Source organism: Triticum urartu, chromosome 3, assembly GCF_003073215.2.
Source record: "Triticum urartu cultivar G1812 chromosome 3, Tu2.1, whole genome shotgun sequence".
Classification (NCBI taxonomy): domain Eukaryota; kingdom Viridiplantae; phylum Streptophyta; class Magnoliopsida; order Poales; family Poaceae; genus Triticum; species Triticum urartu.
This window is the reverse complement of record NC_053024.1, coordinates 468,604,735-468,619,319: the sequence shown is the minus strand read 5'-3', so window position 1 is coordinate 468,619,319 and position 14,585 is coordinate 468,604,735. Positions and strand designations below refer to the sequence as shown.

The window sequence follows — 14,585 nt, the reverse complement described above, 5'->3', positions numbered from 1 at the left end:
TTCCGGATGAGGTTCTAAAAAAAAAGTTCCGGATCAGGGGAGGACTCGAATTTCACGGCGTAGCCAGCCCGGTGGCCAACATGGCCACGTCTCCTCGTTGGGATCACTTTTTCCCTTCTCAGGTCGTTTTTTTTTTCTTGCATTGAACAACGACTTTATTCAGCGAAGGATCATTCGGTTACAGGCTTACAGCCTGCCCTTAGGCCATTGCCAAGAAAGCCTGGACTCTCCCCGAGCCAGCACTCCGTGCCCTCTGCACAAGCACGTTGGGCCGGAAAATTAAAATCCCTACTAACATGTTGCACCGAAAAAGACATAAAATTAAGGACTAAAACATTTAATTCTCAAAGATAGGTGCTGCAACAGAACGTGAATTGCCGCGCGAGTTCCATTGGGTGACTAGCTTCATGCAATCGACCTTCATTATCACATATGACATCCCGCGAAGCTGAGCAAAGATCACAACCTTTCAGAATGCTAGGAGTTCAGTAATGGAAGGGTCTGAGATCCCCTCTAGCGGCTTGCACCAGGGCCCAATGAAGGATATGTGAGACCGGGCAACACCTCCAACTCCTCCTGACAGCGCATCCGGGAACACCGAACCATCAGTGTTGATGGTGATCCACCCCACGTCGGGGGGATTTCAGCCTTGCCCCGTCTGTACGCTTGGCCGACGGGCAAGTAAATCGAGTATGGACAGGTTTCATGGATCCATTTGAGTGCTTGCACTGGGGAGAATCCCTCTTGCTCATGAGTCCATTTATTCTTGGAGGTCCATACAACATTCATGATCGTGATGATCTTGCATCGAGTATCATTAGAGAACATGTCATCGAGCACAATATCCTGTGCCCATGTTAAGGGATGCAACCTCGGTAGGTGCAGATTGAACCGATCCTTCGCCGCAATCCAAAACCGCTTGGCATGTGAACATGAGATGAGCGCATGCATTAAGTCTTCGTTCATGGCCTGACAGATATCGCAGCGTCCGAGTGGCTTGATGTGTCGGTGCTTCAAGGTCATGGAGTCTGGCAAGATGCCATGAAGAACTCTCCACCAAAACACTCCGACCTTCGGCACCACTCGTAACTTCCAAAGTGCAGTTCAGAACTGTTTAGTGGCCGATGAAGAACCCATAATCGTCCCTTCCTCTAGAGAATTAAGATCATTATGAGTCATTAGAGAGTGATACGCTGATTTTACAGTGCAGTTACCTGACTTTTCTAGTGCCCACGCCAAAGTGTCATCCCCTCCTGATCTGTTCAAGGGTATATTAAGGATCGCCTCAGCATCAAGGTGGGGGAAGTTTTGGCGGACAAGATCAACATTCCAATTGCCAGTGTAGTCAACAATCAGCTCTGATACGGTGTGCAGGGGCGTCACCCCTAGTCTTCCACTCGGTTTTATGGTGACTGTATTGGGAATCCAAGGATCATTCCATATGAAGATAGATGAGCCGTCACCTATCCGATGGATCAGCCCGGCCTCCAAAGCCTTCCTGCCCACGATGATTGCTTTCCAGGTAGCGGATGCTCGGTTGGGAATCGAGGCTTGGAGGAAATTTGAGTGTGGGAAATATTTGCCTTTCAACACTCTTGAACACAGAGAGTTTGGGTTAGTCAGGAGACGCCATCCTTGTTTACCGAGCATTGCGAGATTGAATAAATGGGGGTCCCAAAAACCCATTCCGCCTTTGATTTTTGGCTCTGTCAGTTTATCTCACGCCAGCCAGTGTAGAGATCTCTTGTCAATGGAGCTTCCCCACCAATACTTGGACATTGGCGAAGTGATATCCTTGCATACTTTCTTGGTCAGTTGGAAATAACTCATACTGTATGTAGGATTGCTTGATATAGGTGGGTTCAGTTCAATTAACCACACGGTATACATATATAGGTGGGGTAATCTCTCATTCATCAATCATACAGTAGGAAAACTTGCAGCGTATGTTTGGTAAGCATGCAGTTCTGTACGTGCAAAACTTTAGAAATGCATGATCGTGGATATAAGCGGAGCAACGAACGTCACTGGTCTGTGCACAAACTTCCTGAAGAGTTCGGTCATCCCAATCCGATGCGGAAACATCAACCTGCCGCACGTCACCCAAATCTTACCTGCTGTGGCTGCTTCCTTCCCCATCAAATACTTGGGCCTACCCTTATCTATTTGGCAACTCAAAACAGTGGACTTCCAGTTCCTCTTGGACAAGGCGGCAGCAAAGCTAGGCGGCTGGGACGGTCAAAATATTACCACCATTGGGAGGGCGGCCTTGGTCAAGTCCGTGCTCTCCTCCTTGGCGGTCTACTTCATCACCCCACTCATTGTGCCGACGGGCACTCTACGGCAGCTCACAAAGCTTCAGAGGGCCTTCCTTTGGGCAGGATCGGATAAGACAATCGGTGCCAAATGCAAGGTGAACTGGGATATCGTGTGTAGGCCTTCCGAGTTTGGGGGCCTTGGCGTACTCAACACGGAAAAATTTGCGAGGGCACTAAGGTTGCGTTGGCTTTGGTTTGAGTGGAAGGAGCCGTCCAAGATGTGGGTCGGTTTGGGGAACCCGTGCGACGACAAGGACTATGATCTTTTTTACGCCTTCTCCACCATCACTGTTGGCAATGGTGCCCGCACACCTTTTTGGGATGCTCCTTGGGTGCATGGGAGAAAGCCCAAAGACATTGCTCCGCTCATTTATGGTGCCGCCACAAGGAAGAATTGAAAAATCAGAGAGGCTTTATTGGACAATGCGTGGATATCCAAAATAAAGTTGTCACACAATTTCTCGATTCACCATTTCAGCCAATTCCTCCTGCCCTGGTCTAGCATTCAGGGCTTCCAATTGCAACACGACGTGGAGGATGAGATTGTGTGGAAGCATACTGACAGTGGACTCTACACCGCGGCTTCTGCCTACAAGGCGCAATTTCATGGCATGATCCGCTCGCCTCTGGAGCATGTTATTTGGAAAGTTTGGGCCCCTCCCAAAGTGAAGTTCTTTGCTTGGTTGGCCGCCCAAAACAGAGTGTGGACCGCTGACCGATTGGCCAAACGTGGATGGCCAAACTGTGGCATTTGCCCCCTCTATAGGCGTGAGAAGGAAACAGTGGATCACCTTCTCTTCCGATGTCGGTTCACCATCCGGGTATGGAACATGATCAAGGGGTGGCTGTAGATTGAAAGCATTGATACCGCAAGCTGGCAGCACTTTGAATCCGCCAAGGAGTGGTGGATCGCGCTCTCCGACTACTCAGTCCCCAACAGGAAGGCGGTGGCCTCCCTCACATTGCTCACCTCTTGGGTTATCTGGAACAAACGTAATGCGAGGGTGTTCCGCCACAAAAGTGCCCCGCCATTTGTAATTCTAGCCCTCATCAAAGAGGAGGTGGCACTTTGGGTCGCCGCCGGTGCTAAGAAGTTGAGTTCAATCATACCGGTAGAGTAGTCCCTTTGTAAGGCGGTGTTGTAATCCCTCAAACTCTTTCTTCTCTCTTAATTAATATGTGAGGCAAATCTTTTGCCTCCTTTCAAAAAAATGCATAATCTCGCACAGGTGGCTAGCATGTATTCCTTCCTCTTAAAAGGATGAGTAGTTCTTTTCTTTCGAGGCAAGGACCATGGGTGCTAGGAAACTCCCCCTTCCTCCCGTGACGCTCCCGTGGGCGTCCGGGGGGCCTAACCCTAGCACCGCCGCCGGTCGCTCCCTCCCCCACTCCCTCCTCCCTAGCCGCCGCCGAAGGGCGCGAGCGGGCGAAGCCCGCCCGTCGCGGGCGGCGACGGGGCTCTCTTGTCTCCGCGCTCGAGGGGTACGGCGCGGGCCGGATCCCCCAGTCTGGATGCGGCGCTTGGCGCTGGGCGCAGCAGCTCGACGGCGCTCCAGCGTGGGCTGGCGACGGGGCGTGGCGGCGATGCGACGGGCAGCGCGGAGGTGGTGCGGGCTGGAGGCTGGTGGTGGCGGCGGCTGCATCCGGCGGCGCGCCCAGATCCGCCCCCGGAGCCGCGGGTCGCGGGCGACCTGGGTCGCGGTTGGCTTCTCCTGCCATGGCTCGTGGGCGGGGGGGGGGGGCAGCTGGTGGATGCGTGCGCCGCTGCCCGGTCGGGCCCTGCGGCTGGTCGGCGTTGTATGGCACGAGAGATCCCTCTGGTGGTCATCCATGGGCGTGGCGGTGAGAGCTCTGCTTCCTCTGCTCCGGCCACGGGCCACTGCCGTGGTTTCGCGCGGGGCCGGACCTATGGCAGGGTGGGGCGAAACCGGTGGTTTCGGGGCGGAGAGCTGGTTGGAAGGACGGGAGCTCCGGCCGAGCTACCCGTCGCCGGCCCAAGTGGTTGTCGGTCGTGGCCGTTGGCCATTCCTCCCCCTCCCCTCTTCCCCATCCTCATGTGTTCTCGGTTTCGGCTTTGCTTGAGGTGGAGGTGGTTGGCCGGCGGTCTCGGAGGCAGTTGGGGTGCGGATTTGCTCAAAGTCTCGGCCTTTGGTGATCATCTGGGCGGTCTGGAGGCAGAGCGGCGGCTCTGGCGGCGGGATGCGCGTTGGTCGTGGGCTGACCGCGTGGCTTGGGTGCGAGCGGGCAGCCACGGTCGCTTGGGCGGCATGGCTGCGGGTGGTTGGGGAAGCGGGGTTGCGACGGTGAGGTTGGAGCACCGGGGTTCACCACTTGACCAGTCTCGAAACTGGCCGACGGAGGCGGCGTCCGCGGACGTCGTTCCCCTCCCTGCAGGCTTAGTCGTGGTGCTCCCACCTCCTACGCGTCACTCCGGGTGAAAACTTGATCTTCTGGATCTGACGATGACGGCTTTCCACGATCGTATCCTTCTTGAGGGCATCGTCTTGGAGTCCCCGCTTTGGCCATGTCCGTCTCATCGCTCCTCGGTTGATTGTTCATTTTCATAGTAGTCTTCGGCTTATCATTAGGGTGTTTAGTCGTCGTTGGGGTGATGTGTTCGGTGCTCGGCACCTTTGTATCTCGCCTTGGGTGCGTGCGTTGAGTGTGGTGGTGGAGTGCGTTTGTATTTTACTTAAATATGTTGGTGATGGTGCTTTATCTATAAAGCGGGATGAAACCCTTTTTCTCAAGGACCATGGGTGCTTGCATTCATGTGGAGCCTTTGCCCTATTGTTCTAATCTACAATCCAAGTTTGTCATAAGAAAACGGCTATGTTTTCGTTTTAGAAAATCTCCAATGTTTTATCCTAAAAATAAATCCTAAAAAATAAATCTCCAATGTTTTCACTGGCAGACACTAGGCAGGTCATTTGAGAAGCGGACATTGATAACATCGTGTCGTGCTTGGAATAAAGCTCGTTGGAGTACTATCAATGTTAGCCAAGTACTGTACTAGGTAAAGAAAAGAATTACTGATTGCATTGACTGAGGCGGCTAGGCCAAGGGCGAAAACCAGTTCTGCGGAGCGAACACGGCGCAGGGCCAGGGCGTGACGGCGCCAGGCGCGCCACCCATCCTCGCCTTGCACCACATCCACGTCGGCGTGCCCGTGCCGGAGCGAGCGTCGCCTCCCCGGAGGAGCCTCACCTGGACCTCGAACTCCACGGCGCCGACCTTCTCCGCCGCCGCGATGCGGCCACGCAGGTGCTCGGGCAGCCCGGCGCCGTCGTCCCAGTCCCACGCCAGCCTGAACGGCACCTCGCGCGCCCCCTTCCACGGCACGCAGAAGTCGGGCGCGCGGCCCGACGCGACGGTGAAGCCGCCGTACGTCACCGTGGTGGTAGCACCTCTCCGCGGCGCGGCGGTTGCCGGCGTGCAGGACGACGTCGAAGGCCCCGGGGACGGACGTCGTCGCGGCCGGAGCCCCCGCGCTGCCGTTGCTCGGGATCGACGCCAAGTGGACGGAGAACTCGCGTGGCAGGTCGTAAGTCAAGTAGCAGTACGCCGTCCCGAACAGCCAGATCAAGAGAGCGAATTCGCAGATCGTGGAGATGATGTACCTGGGGCAGTTAAGCGCCGGCCTCTTGAAGTCGCCGCGAAGGACGGGAAGATTGCGTCGAGGCTTCCTGGCTGGGTGCAGTATTTTTTGCTTGACCAAATTCCACAAGGATCGCCCAAGTCGGAAGAGAAGAGATGACATGTTGCCGTGTACCCGCTGCAGATATTCCCGGCCGGCCGGGAGGGAACGTGAGCCTATCACGACGAATTTGTTGTACGTAGTTTGACTAGGGCAGTACGCTAATATATAAAGATCGATGTTTTTTTTTTACATCAAAGATCGATGGGTTATCTGTGGAGGTCTCAATATTTTTTTTGAGGGGGAGGTCTAAATATATAAGATCCTGATGATGTGTGCACGTATATGGCTGGCGAACATAACCACGATGGTGTGTGAGGCTTGTGTTCCAGTAACCCACGTTCCTTTACCCCTTCTCCTTCTATTTCCAATTTTTAAATTAAATTTTGTTTATAATAGATCAATATAGAACAATGGATACAATCAGATGATTAGTTGAACACATCGACACAATAATACGTGTAGCCTATGACTACAGTTATATGCCTCAAAATTCTCCTTCTATTTTCATTTTTGTTGTTGCTCATGCATCCGATATGCATAGTGTCATAATCGGCAGCTCTTAATTCACCATTTGAAGGCTATTTTGGTTATTCAAACATGCAAAACAACACATATGCTTAGTCTGTTGATGGCTTCTAGCACTTCGATCTACTTCACCCACGAGATCCGGTTGCGAACTATCACTCCTCTTGCTTGCCGTTGACCGTCACAGCCTCATGGCAAAGAACTGGTTCAGTTGTGGTGGGAGTTGGAGGCGGGATAGATAGCTTGTCCTGCACCAATGGAGGTCGGGAAGAGGAGGGGTCAGCGGCGGGATGAGAGCGGCGGTGGGGTGGGTGAGAGCGAGCAAGGAGAGGAAGAAAAAACTGAGCCGGTCCATCCCCGTCACTTCTTGAGAAAGTCACAACCGAGTGTTGAAAAACCGATGACGCACGAGTCATTCTGTAGTTCGAAGAAAAATGTAACATTCACCGTTTAGATATTGTGTTTTATTATTAGTAAATGACATTTTTATTAAACTCAATAATAGCATCAAAGACATACGAGACATAATGAGTGTTTTTTTTGGAACGAAGACGCACGAAGCGTCCGGCTTTAAATAAATAAAGCCACAAGGCAGCATCCACATAAGTTTAAGTTTACAGACCAAACAGGCATCAGTTCAGCGGGCTCAACGTCCCGGCAAAGATAAGGCTAATAGTTCAAACAAGCGGTGATATCTCATATCAAGGTTCACGACACCAAAAGAACTAAACGCAAAAGGCTCAAGCTTGCTGTTCTTGAAGTCTTGCTCTCGTCATGCACAACTTGATTTGCTCCATCGTCTCGATCATGCGTTCCTCGTCACACTGCTTCCCCAATGGCGCCCAAGCCTGTAGGAAAAGATGACATTTGAAAAGAATCTCAGCGGGGTGAGCAGGAAACTTGTGTTCGATAGTAATTTTGTTCCTCGCAGTCCAAATGGACCAAAGCATTGCCCCTACGCAGCGCCAAACCACTCTCGCATTCGCACCCCTCTGTGCGGATAGCAAGTTAAGCATATCGACACTAGTTTGCGGGTTCCAATTCTGATTAAAAGTATCTCTGACCGCACTCCACGCAAATCTAGCGAGACAACATCTGAAGAATACGTGGTTAGCGTCTTTCCCAAGACCACAGATGGCGCATGTCCCATTTGCCGGCCCATTGCGTTTGGCCACATTGTCCGAGGTTGGAAGGCGATTGCAGAACATTTGCCACATAAAAATCTTGACCTTAAGGGGAATGCCAGCCTTCCAGAGCCCCTAGCCATATCTAGCTCATTCCCCTCCGTAAGCTTCTCGTATAATGATTTGACCGAGAATTCCTGTGAAGCCGTTAGCCTCCACGAGATCTCGTCCTTCTCCTGGTTGAGCCTCTTCCCCTCGAGCTCAGCCACAAGTGCATTCCACTCCTCGGCCTCTCCTGCCTCTAGAGTTCTATAGAAGGATATCGCCGGAGGGTGCACTCGCAGGGCATCAGCAACCAGAATGTGCGTGTCCGTGGCAAGCTGATACAACTCCGGGTGTGATTGCCACAACGGAGTTTGGCCCCTCCAACAGTCCAGCCAGAAACGCGTAGACTTTCCGCTGTTGACTGAAAAGTGAGCCCCGACCGCAAATGCCGGTCTCACGGCTTGGAGGCCATTCCAAAACGACGATCCCTTGGGCTTGGCTTTAAACAGATTGCCGTCCGGGAAATATTTTGCCCGAAGGATATCCGCCCAGAGGCCCTTCTCATTTTGGGTGAGTCGCCACCACCATTTGGTAAGCAGGGCAACATTCATAAGTTTCGAGTTCATGATCCCCAAGCCACCGAACTTCTTCGGTCTACAAACCGCAACCCACTTTACCAAGTGGTATTTGCGTTTCGTCCCAGTTCCTTCCCAAAAGAATCGGGCGCGCGGTGTGTCCAGCTTGGCGTGCACTCCACCAGCAAGGAGGAACAAGCCCATCGTAAAGAGAGGAAGGGAGGATAAGCTAGAATTGGTCAAAATTAACCTAGCGGCTGAAGACATAAACCTCCCTCTCCACGGACTAACCCGATTCACCACTTTGCCATAAAGAGGCGCCCATTTGGCTATGGTCAGGTTCTTGTGCAAAATAGGCAGTCCTAGATATTTGATCGGAAACGTCCCAAGTTTACAGTTGAGCAAGTTTGCAACCCGCCTACTTTCGCGATCATCCATCCCTATGGTGATCACTTCACTTTTGAGGAAATTGATCTTTAGCCCGGACAATATCTCAAAAGTTAGCAGCAATAACTTAATCGATGCAATGCTATGATCGTCCGGCTCGAATAACAACATCGTGTCATCTGCGTACTGCAGGTGAGTCACGCCGCTGGGGATGAGGTCAGAGATTAACCCTTTAATGTGACCCGCAGCACTGGCCTTTTTAATCATAGCCGCTAGAGCATCCGCAACAAAATTAAAGATCAAAGGCGAGCTCGGGTCCCCTTACCTAAGGGCGCGCTTGTTGCGAAAGAAATTGCCCATTTCACCATTTATGGTCACCGCCGTGTGTCCACTGATGAAGCTATGTATCTAGGGCAGGGTCATGGATCTGTCCAAGATACCCTCCCCAAGGACATCCCTAAAGGAACCAGGAGCATTCGAAGAAAAATCATCATCCACTCGACTACGAAGTTATGTTTCACTCGACAATCCTGAAGACACTCGACCGTATAGATAATCACTCAACTACCAGAAGATCTAGAGCCACTCCACTCTGCAACGTCCAGGAATTAAGTCATAGCTTTAATGGTCATTATGTATCTTTATTGCAGGCGTTACCAGTAACGTCTCCATCTTTATGTACCTTAAAATCTCTGTGACGTGGGCTGGCTGGGGTCCTGGTGCACTCTATATAAGCCACGCCTCTCCATCGGCACAAGGGTTCGCACCTTCTGTAACACACGCGTATATAATCCAGTCGACCGCCTCCGGACTTCGAGATGTAGGGCTGTTACTTCCTCCGAGAAGGGCCTGAACTCGTAAAACTCGCGTGTACAACTCCTCCATATCTAGGATCTTGCATCTATATTCCTACCCCCCATTCTACTGTCAGACTTAGAACCACGACAGTTGGCGCCCAACATGGGGCAGGTGTCTTAGCGACTTGTTGGAGAAGTTGTGATTTTTTCCGATCCCCATCAACATGGTTTCAGGCGGAGGTTTGGCCAAGGGCCACGAGATCCGTCTCGGTGTGCTCGTATTCATCGCCGACGACTACGCTTGGCTCCAGGAAGCGCCACTCGACGTCGAGATGCTCCCCGTCTGCGGGGCAACGCACTTTCGCGCGTGTGTCCGTGGCGTCCTCCTACGGCAGCCGTCGACTCAGTATCGGTCGGCTCCCGTGCCGACCTCCCTCCCTGCAGCCCGCCGGGGCAAACGTTCTGGTCAGTCGAGGCTTCAGCGGTGGGTGAGGCATGCGGTGGCTCGCCAACCGGCCACCCCCCAGGTCGCGGCAATCGAGCCCGACGAAACTCTCTATGGCATGTTCGACTGGCTTCGTAGAGACTGCATCCGAGTGCGACAGCAGCGACCCCGCGGCGGAAGTTTAGATGGTCAATGGACCATGTAGTCCTCCTGGCTTCACTCGTGAGGACGGAGGCGATGGTGACGGCGATCCGTCGTGTGTCCATGAAGAGTACCGACCCGAACCCCTCTCTTCACAGAGGAGGGAGGAACTTCGCCGCCGGAACATGGATGCACTTCACACTCCTATCGTTGGAGAAACCCCTGAGGCCCAGGCCTTGGAGGAGGCACGCTTGGCCAACTTGGCCGAGCGCACTCGACTAGAGAACCTCCAGCGCGCACTCGACGAGCGTGCTCGACAGCGTGCTCCCGAATCGAGTCAACGTCAAATTTTTCCACCTCCGACTCAGGTATACTGTAACACCCCGGATGTAACTTTCCCTATTTGTACTCCAACTCTTGCCGTTTCCGGCGTTAAGTTATCTTATTTTCTCGGGTTCGGGTTTTTGTCTCCGTGTGTTGTTGTCGTTGTCATGCATCTCATATCATGTCATCATGTGCATTGCATTTGCATACGTGTTCGTCTCATGCATTCGAGCATTTTCCCCGTTGTCCGTTTTGCATTCCGGCGCTTCGTTCTCCTCCGGTGGTCAATTCTAGCTTTCTTTCGTGTATGGGGATTAAACATTTCCGGATTGGACCGAGACTTGTCAAGCGGCCTTGGTTTACTACCGGTAGGACGCCTGTCAAGTTTCGTACCATTTGGACTTCGTTTGGTACTCCAACGGTTAACTGAGGGACCGAAAAGGCCTCGTGTGTGTTGCAGCCCAACACCCCTCCAATTTGGCCCAAAACCCACCAAACTCTGCTCCATGTCCTAGAGCGTTCGATCACGATCATGTGGCCGAAAACCGCACCTCATTTGGACTCTCCTAGCTCCCTCTATGCCTATATATACACCCCTCCGTTTTCGGATCTTCTTCCTCCCCGAAGCCCTAAAAACTGCAGCTCCGCGCGCCGGACGTGTCCACGCCGCGCCGGACGTGTCCACCGCCCACCCGCCACCTCACTCCGGCCTATAGGAGCTCGCCACGTCATCCCCGCCGTCGCTCCAGGCCAATCGGGTGCCGCCAGCTCACCTGGCCGGCTCTCTCTCTCCGCCGCGGCCCGCGGGGCCCGAGGCCGGCCCGCGCGGGCCCATCTCCTCGCGCCGCCGCCCGGGAGGCGCCGCCTTCGTCCTCCCGTGCACCGATGCCCGCCGCCCCGCTCTGCCACCGCGCCGGCGCCGCCCGCCACCGACGCCGGCACCAGCCACCGTCGCGGCTGCCACCGGCGTCCGTCGCCCCGTCCACCGGCGCCGGCCACCGCCCTCGCCCGCGCCGCCCCGCGCCTTCGCCCCGGCCGCCGCACTCCACCGCCCTCCCCTCGTCGCCGGCCTTCGCTCCGGCCACCGCGCTCCTCTGTTCCGGCGAAGTCTCCGGCATGCCTCGGTTTCCGTGCCGCTACAGTAAACCCTAGATCCAGATCTGGGGTAGTTTTTTTACCAAGTCCCGGATATTTTTTAGTTCATATGCTCATGTTCGCGGCCCCGTAACTTTGCATTCGTAGCTCCGATTTGGGCATATAGCATATCAAAATGTTCATCTCAGAGAGAACATCATTTCATTCCATTGCATCATTTTCATTAGAGTTCATCTTGATGCCCGAAATGCTGTTAGAAGAGGGCTACTTGAGTTAATTGTCGGATCTGTTACTCCGTTTAGCACTTTTGTCATTTTTGCCATGATTTATGTGTGCATGATATGCCCGTGAGTTCTTCATATGTTTTGTTAAAGGTTTTGTCATCTATCCAGAGGTGCAACCCATGTATTTTTAGGATGTGTGTGGTGACTTGTGCAAGCTTGCAAAGTGGTGCACTTGCTAATTCTGTTTTCAGGGACTTAGTGATTTCACTAAGTCCTGGGACTGTTTAGTTCATGATGCCATATGTTCTAGTTGTTTCCTAGTGATCCGTGCCTCTTTTGAGGATGATCAGTAAGGGAGTTTTGTTAATGTTATAGTGCTCTATCCATACATGTCTTTTTTTGCAATTATGGAGCACACTAGCTTGAGTCAATCGAGCTCTACTTTTGCTTCGTTGCGAATCTGGGCAGATCGTCAACTTGTTTGCGATTTTGCCGATGTTATTGTAGTTGATCCGTGCATGCTATGCCATTGTTCTTGCCATGTATAGCTTGTATTTTGTGCCTTCTTAAGGGATGTATGCTTGTCTTGCCATGACTTGCACCGTAGTGAGTTCATCGAGCTCGTAAACATGCCTTCGTGAGTTATGTTTCAGCATGTCCCAGTTTTCACTAAGTCTGAAAACTGATTATGTTTTTGCTATGTTCGTGTGCTTGTTAGTATATTTTGTGATCCTTTTGGCTCAAGGTCACTAAGGGACTTTTGTTAAGCTTGTTGAGTAGCTCCATGCCATGTCTTTCTTTGTCATGTTCAGGTCCTGTAGTATGTTGTTTGTTGCTCCGAAGAGGGCTATATGATCTGAAATTCCAGACAAGTGTTAATTTCACTAAGTCTGAGATCTGTTTTACCATTTGCGTTTTTGCCATGCTTGTTTGAACCTGTTAATGGATGAATTGGCCGTAGCCCAGTGCTAGACTTTTGTTAAGCATCTTGTGTGCATCCCTACACATGTATTTTGTTGTCATGTTTGGGTGCTGTAGCATGTTCATTTCGTTGCATTTAGATGCCTACTTGCTGTAAATTGCAGACCGGTGTCATTTTTGAATCGCTTGCCATTTCCAAACCGTAACTCCGATTCCGGCGTTCTTTATATCGTTTTCAAGCGATTTCATCTCATCTTTCCAGTGGCACCCTTGGAATTCCAAGTTTAGGCCAGCTTCATGCATTCCCTGTCATATCTTACATTTTGCATCCCGCATCGCATCCCGCATAGTATATCATCTTTGCATCGTGTTGTTTGAGTTTGCACGTGGTTGATTGTATCCTTGTTGCTTGTTTGTATTGTTTGAGTAGAGCCGGGAGACGAGTTCGCTAACGAGGAGCCCGTTGAGTTTGCTTTCGAGGATCCAGTCAACTCTGACAACTGTGCAGGCAAGATGATCATACCCTCGAAATCACTACTATCTTTGCTATGCTAGTTTGCTCGCTCTTTTGCTATGCCATTGCTACGATGCCTACCACTTGCTTGCAAGCCTCCCAAATTGCCATGTCAAACCTCTAACCCACCATTGTCCTAGCAAACCGTTGATTGGCTATATTACCGCTTTGCTCAGCCCCTCTTATAGCGTTGCTAGTTGTAGGTGAAGTTTGGAGGCCGTTCCTTGTTGGAACATTTATTTACTTGTTGGGGATATCATTATATTGCCATGTTATCTTAATGCATCTATATACTTGGTAAAGGGTGGAAGGCTCGTCCTCTCGCCTAGTGTTTTGTTCCACTCTTGCCGCCCTAGTTTCCGTCATATCAGTGTTATGTTCCCGGATTTTGCGTTCCTTACGCGGTTGGGTTATAATGGGAACCCCTTGATAGTTCGCCTTGATTAAAACTTTTCCAGCAATGCCCAACCTTGGTTTTACCATTTGCCACCTAGCCTTTTCTTTCCCTTGGGTTCTGCAGACTCAAGGGTCATCTTATTTTAACCCCCCCGGGCCAGTGCTCCTCTGAGTGTTGGTCAAAACCGTCAGCCGCCGGTGGCTACCAGGGGCAACTCTGGGCTGGCCTACCGGAAGTTTAGACAATCTGAGTGTGCCCTGAGAAAGAGATATGTGCAGCTCCTATCGGGATTTGTCGGCACATTCGGGCGGTGTTGCTGGTCTTGTTTTAACCTGTCGAAGTGTCTTGAGTTACCGAGATACCGAGTCTGATCGGAATGTCTTGGGAGGAGGTCTATTCCTTCGTTGACCGTGAGAGCTTGTCATGGGCTAAGTTGGGACTCCCCTGCAGGGATTGAAATTTCGAAAGCCGTGCCCGCGGTTATGGGCAGATGGGAATTTGTTAATGTCCGGTTGTAGATAACTTGAACCTTAATTAATTAAAATGAATCAACTGAGTGTGTTACCGTGATGGCCTCTTCTCGGCGGAGTCCGGGAAGTGGACACGGTGTTGGAGTAATGTTTGCGCAGGTTGCTCTCTAGTTTCTCGCTCGTGCTTTGCCTCCTCTTCTCGCTCTCTCTTTTACGAATAAGTTAGCCACCATATTTGCTAGCCGCTTGCTGCAGCTCCACTCATATTTTACCTTGCCACACCTATAAGCTTAAATAGTCTTGATCGCGAGGGTGCGAGATTGCTGAGCCCCTGTGGCTCACAGATTACTATTACACCAGATGCAGGGCCTGATGATTCCGCTCCAGGAGACGCGTATGAGCTCAAGTGGGAGTTCGACGAGGACTCTCAACGTTACTACGTTTCCTTTCCCGATGATCAGTAGTGGTGCCCAGTTGGGGGTGATTGGGACCGTTGTCGCATGTTGGGTTCTCTTTATTTTGGCGCCGTAGTCGGGCCATGAGTGTGTTGGATGATGTAATGTTATTTATGTACTTGATTGAC

General features: G+C 51.9%; 1 pseudogene; it reads right to left on the bottom strand.

Annotated features, from left to right (window-relative positions):
- Positions 1-5,176: 5,176 nt before the first annotated feature.
- Positions 5,177-6,186, bottom strand: LOC125548494 (annotated as a pseudogene).
- Positions 6,187-14,585: the final 8,399 nt, after the last annotated feature.